The 5,194-nt window shown below is 34.7% G+C and overlaps 1 pseudogene; it reads left to right on the plus strand.

The window, feature by feature from the left end:
- The first annotated feature begins 4,866 nt into the window (after window positions 1-4,866).
- On the plus strand, window positions 4,867-4,985 carry LOC111732156 (annotated as a pseudogene).
- Window positions 4,986-5,194: the final 209 nt, after the last annotated feature.

The raw sequence follows: 5,194 nt of genomic DNA on the forward strand, positions 1-5,194 counted from the left end.
AATTATTTTGACATTTACCTATATATTCCTAAATAATAGGCTGACTTGCTAATTCTAGATTTTTTTTTTACCTGAGGTATTGTTTATTTATATCCTACTATGGGACAGAGAATTTGTCTCTTTTTCCTATCTCTGTCTCCTCCCTACACAAGTACATTTTCTAAACCTTCTCCCTCCATATTCTCAATATGGTTATATTAAGACTCAGATTAGAAAAGTAGTGAGTGTTTACATTTTGTATTAACCATATAAGCTACTGTTATAACAAACAACCCTAACTCTTTAATTTACCACTATAAAAGCAAATTTCTACTCATCTAGTAATCAGGTTGGAAGGTACTAGGAATATGGCTTCTGTGTGGTGTTTCAGGCTCCACTCGTCTTCACTAGGGCCTTGGAGGAGGCCTCTGCTGGATCTTTAATATTCAGCCCACAGATTTGGGAGGAGTGTAGTGAAAGCACAATAGCTTCATAGCCAATTTCACTCAAAGGAAATAAAGGTTAGTGAATACATAGTAGTTTCTATGTAGTGTGGGTTTATTTTCAGTTTTTCATTAAATATATTTCATTAAATATATCCATAGGGAGACATTTTGCTGTAGTTCTGAAAATTTTCTTGAATATTGTATTTCCCTACAGAGTTCAACTAATTTTTTTTCCTTTTGTTCACTCTTTTTTGGGATCTCAATATTTAGAAGTTAACATGCCTGGATGTATTATCCAATCACCTTAGCTTTTGTTTTTGTTTTTTACAATTATGTTCTATTATCTTTTCTGGAAGATTCTCACTACTTTAACTTCCTTTGAGTTTTTCAGTACTGCCATTACGTTATTAGTTTTCTAAAGTTTTTAAAGTGTTCTCTTTATGCTTTTTTTATACTATCATGTTCTTGCTAAAAGCTAGAATATCTTATTTTATTTCTTTGTTGATATTCAAAATATATTTTGACATTTATTTAATCTTTGAATTGTTTATGTTTCCTAGAAGTTGCTGTTTATTTATTGCAGCAATCTCCCTCTTTCATGTCTGAAATTTTTTTCTGATTTGAGAATTCTTGTTTGTCTCATCATATTTAAGATTAGATCTCTAAAAGACTTATTTAAAACTATGAGTAGTATAATGGAGATTGTTGTGTGGGGCTCTAACTGAGCAATTTTGAATGAAACACTATTTTTTACTTAAAAGATTTTCCATTTCCTTCTGGGGCTGTAGTGACCTAGGAGAAAGACAGCTGAGATTCCAGGCATTAAGAAGACGACCAATTCCTTAATCTCTACATTTTCCATATGATTTCTCACTCTGAACTCTGCCTGGTTTCCAATAATTTTCTGTTTAATTCTCTTCATAGACCAAATCCCCTATTTTATACTGTGGTGGGGAAGCAAAGTCACAGCTTGACTGGAGTAGGGAAAGGATAAGGTGTTTGTAGCTTTTTAAATTTTTTAACAGTGTTACTCATTTAGCCTTGCCTAACATCCCAGAATTGCAAAAGCAACTGGCAGTGTTAATTTTGGAAACTTTGGAGGAATTCTCATAGATAACAAAAGACTGCTACTTGGTTTTCTAGACTTCAGGCCTGGGATTAAACTCTCTCTGAACTTCTAAATCCCTTACAAATCGACCATCTCATTTTTAGCTTCAGAAATGCTTTCTCTTCCTCTTTGTTCTCTCTATCCTTGTAGAATTTTGTTCATAAAACAATCTCATTAACCCTTTTTTCTGGTTTATATATTGATTTAACAAGAATTGACTACACTTGAGGACATTCAACCAGCATAAGTACTTCTTTAACATATTTCCTCATGAGGCTGTGAATATTAGAATGGTAGATAGTTAACCCATCTAATTCATTGGTTTATCCACAATGCCTTAGGAGTTCTGGGAATGTGAGTTCAATGAAATGTCATGGATAAATGAAAAAAGGGGAATGAAAATCCCCTGAGGTATAGATACTAAAAAATTCTTGTCTTCCGTGAAAGAGTTTCTCTCTTGCCCAATTTCTGGTCTAACTTCTTTTATAAAATTGGCTCTTTATATCTCTACTTCTTACCCAGGAATCCTTGTCCTGTCTTCTAAATAAGTCAAATTTTATTTTTCTGCTAATCATATGAAAGTAAGCCAATGGAGGAGCCTATTTAAAAATATATTTGGGAATATGTTTTTTATGAGGTCCATTAAACCATTTTGAACATAAATGTTATTGAGAGTATATATTTATCTCAATCTCTCATTCCTTCAGTACTTGCACTTTATTCTTTAAATTGCCAAATTCCTGACTTTTGATTTCCTTCTAGTTTATCAGTCCCCTCCTAATCTACTTTTCAAAGCTCATATCCCAGATCCAAGGTGATGGAAAGTTGTTAGCGGAGACCACAGAGCTTTAGAGAGCAAGCATAGTTCTTAATTTCATTGAAATAATGTTTTATCATTATTGTATTTCATCTTGACTTATTGAATATTAAATGCCAGATACCAGATACCATTCTTATCTTCATAGGGTTTATATTTTAGGAGTCATGGACAGATGAATCAAGTTTAAAAATGAGATCATTTCAGATAGTAAAATTACAGCTAAAGAAATTTTACAGGAATATGGCATAGAGAATTATTAATGGGGCAACTTCAGCTTGGGTTGTTATATAAGGTCTCTATGAACAGATGACATTTCAAAAGAAACAAGAAAAGATGACAATGAGTCAGCCACGCAGCAAACGTTAAAAGAGCATTCTAAGCATATGGAACAACAAATACAAAAATCCCCATGCCTGTAATATGATGATTCATGGGGAGAGCTAATGACTTCCTGATGAGTTTGGACTTTAATATGATTTAAAAATATTATCCAAGATGCCATATGTAGAATGGATCATTATAAAAATTGGGATAATTTATTAATAGTTCACATGAGAACGAGAGCTGGGGACTTGATAATACCAGTATCAATGGTCCAAGAAATCATATGGCCATTCTACAGTGAAAACCGAGATGTCATAATTCTATACATTCTAGTCCAAATGCCCTTTTTATGCACAGATATTTTTTAAATTTATTAGTTAAATTTTTATTAACGTTAAGTAATAAAATCACTAGTATCCTCATGAATCATGTGAATAGTTTCAATACTTTGCAAAAGGGTTAAAGCCACTTGGCTATCAAAATCATTGGTAGACTTATAAGATTATACATTTTAAAACTTTATTGCACAAGAGAAACAGATTCTCTAAGTTTGAACAAGAGAACATCATGTATGTCGTAAAGAAGAGTTATATTTTTTCATCCTTAGTGAACAGAGGTCAAAGGATAAAAGTATATTTCATTTATTTTGATCCTGTATATCTGATTCAGTATAGCACATTATCATTTCAGAGGATTTGAAAATAAGAGAAAAATTATTATCAATGAATGTGTGCACTGTTCTGTGTTCTAATGACCCAGTGCAGAGCTGAATTTATATGCCACCTCCCTCACCATTTTCTCCCTTTATACTCATTTTCATCCTAAAATGCCCACCACATTGAAAGTGGAACAGAACCCGAAGGAGAGGAAATGGAAGGGTCAGACCAACTATTTTTACTTTTTCTTCATTACTTTAAAAAAGAGTAGAAGTTTTCTGTAGAAACTTGGATTTTTAATGAAATCCAAGTACCTTCACAAGTACCTGAGGGAATTTTCCAGTCTATTTGCCAGTCTTCAAATTCAGACAAGTATGAGCATCCCACCGAGTTGCCACAGTGTGCACATAGCTGAGCTAGATGTCAGCCTGAGAACACATGCAATTCTCTATATATCACAATGCCTGTGAATAGAAAAAAGTAAAAGTAATAAGAAAACCATTATGGGTTGAATTGTGTACCCTTCAAAATATATGTTAAAGTCATAACCACCAATATCTCAGAATGTGACCTTATTTGGAAGTGGGGTTATTGCAGATGTAATTAGCTAAGATAACGTCATACTAGAGAAGAATGGGCCCTTCATCCAATATGCTTACAGTCCTCATAAGAAGAGGGAAATTTAGAAACAGAAACCGGGGAGAATGCCATGGGACGACAAAGGTAGAGACTGAAGTGCTACAACTGCAAGCCAAGGAATGTTAAGTGTTTTTAGCAAACTATCCGAAGTTCATAATATGTATGGAAGGATTTTTCTTTACAGGTTTCAGTGTATATTGAATAACTAGCTTTCTTGTGTATATTGATGAGGCAATCCCACACTAAGAGGGAGGCTGCCAGAACCGGCAGGTGAGTGCCGTAGCTCATCACCTGTTCTTACTTCCTCCTTGAATTCATTTAGGTTCAGTAAATCCACTCAGACTATTCTCATGTTTAAAAAAAAACAACAACAACAACAACAACAAAACATCGATACTACTACTGATAGATAAATAGAGCAGAGCCTGGAGGCACACTTTGCCCCATCCATACTTTTGCACACTTACTTTTGTTTTTCTTTTTATCCAAGAAAAGCAAGGCGTATCTATTCAGAAGAGCTTTTTGTTAATTTATATGCCAGCACCGTAGATGGGCTAATTGAGGGTGATTTTCGAAGTAAAACCATTATATATAGACTATATAGACTACAAAAGTGCTTTATAAAATAGTGGATACAATGTGAGTTTTCACTAGTGTGGTAGGACGTGGCCACTGTTGTTTGCAAAGCCCCGAGCCTGGAAATGTATGTGTGTGGCAATTCCTATGTAATGTGTAAAACCTGTTAAGTTGAAGAATTCAAGGCCATGTGGCATCGTTATAAATCTAATACCAGGAAGACAGAAGCAAGATGTCTGAAACATGCAATTCCAGCGTAGTTTTATTGTCATAAACAGTAGCCATGTGATCTGGCTTCTGAATAAAAATACCGAGGACGTCTACAGGCATGCCACCCTGAACAAGCCCGATCCTGTCTGATCTCGGAAGCTAAGCAGGGTCGGGCCTGGTTAGTACTTGGATGGGAGACCACCTAAAAAGACCAGGTACTGTAGGCGTAAAAAATAAAAAAAATATATGAGATTGTAAACTGACAAGGTCCTTGCAATCCTTGAGGTCAACCAAGGGTTGCCTTGCCTGAAAAAAAAAAAAAAAGTATTCGAGGGCAAGTTAACTCGAGAGTTCTTCTGACTTGGTGTTGTGCTCACACTGAGCATGAATCATGAAACCAGATTTCCTCAGCAGGTTAAAGAAGTCACAGGAGAGC

The sequence above is a fragment of the Pteropus vampyrus genome, unplaced genomic scaffold, assembly GCF_000151845.1.
Source record: "Pteropus vampyrus isolate Shadow unplaced genomic scaffold, Pvam_2.0 Scaffold11, whole genome shotgun sequence".
Lineage (NCBI taxonomy): Eukaryota > Metazoa > Chordata > Mammalia > Chiroptera > Pteropodidae > Pteropus > Pteropus vampyrus.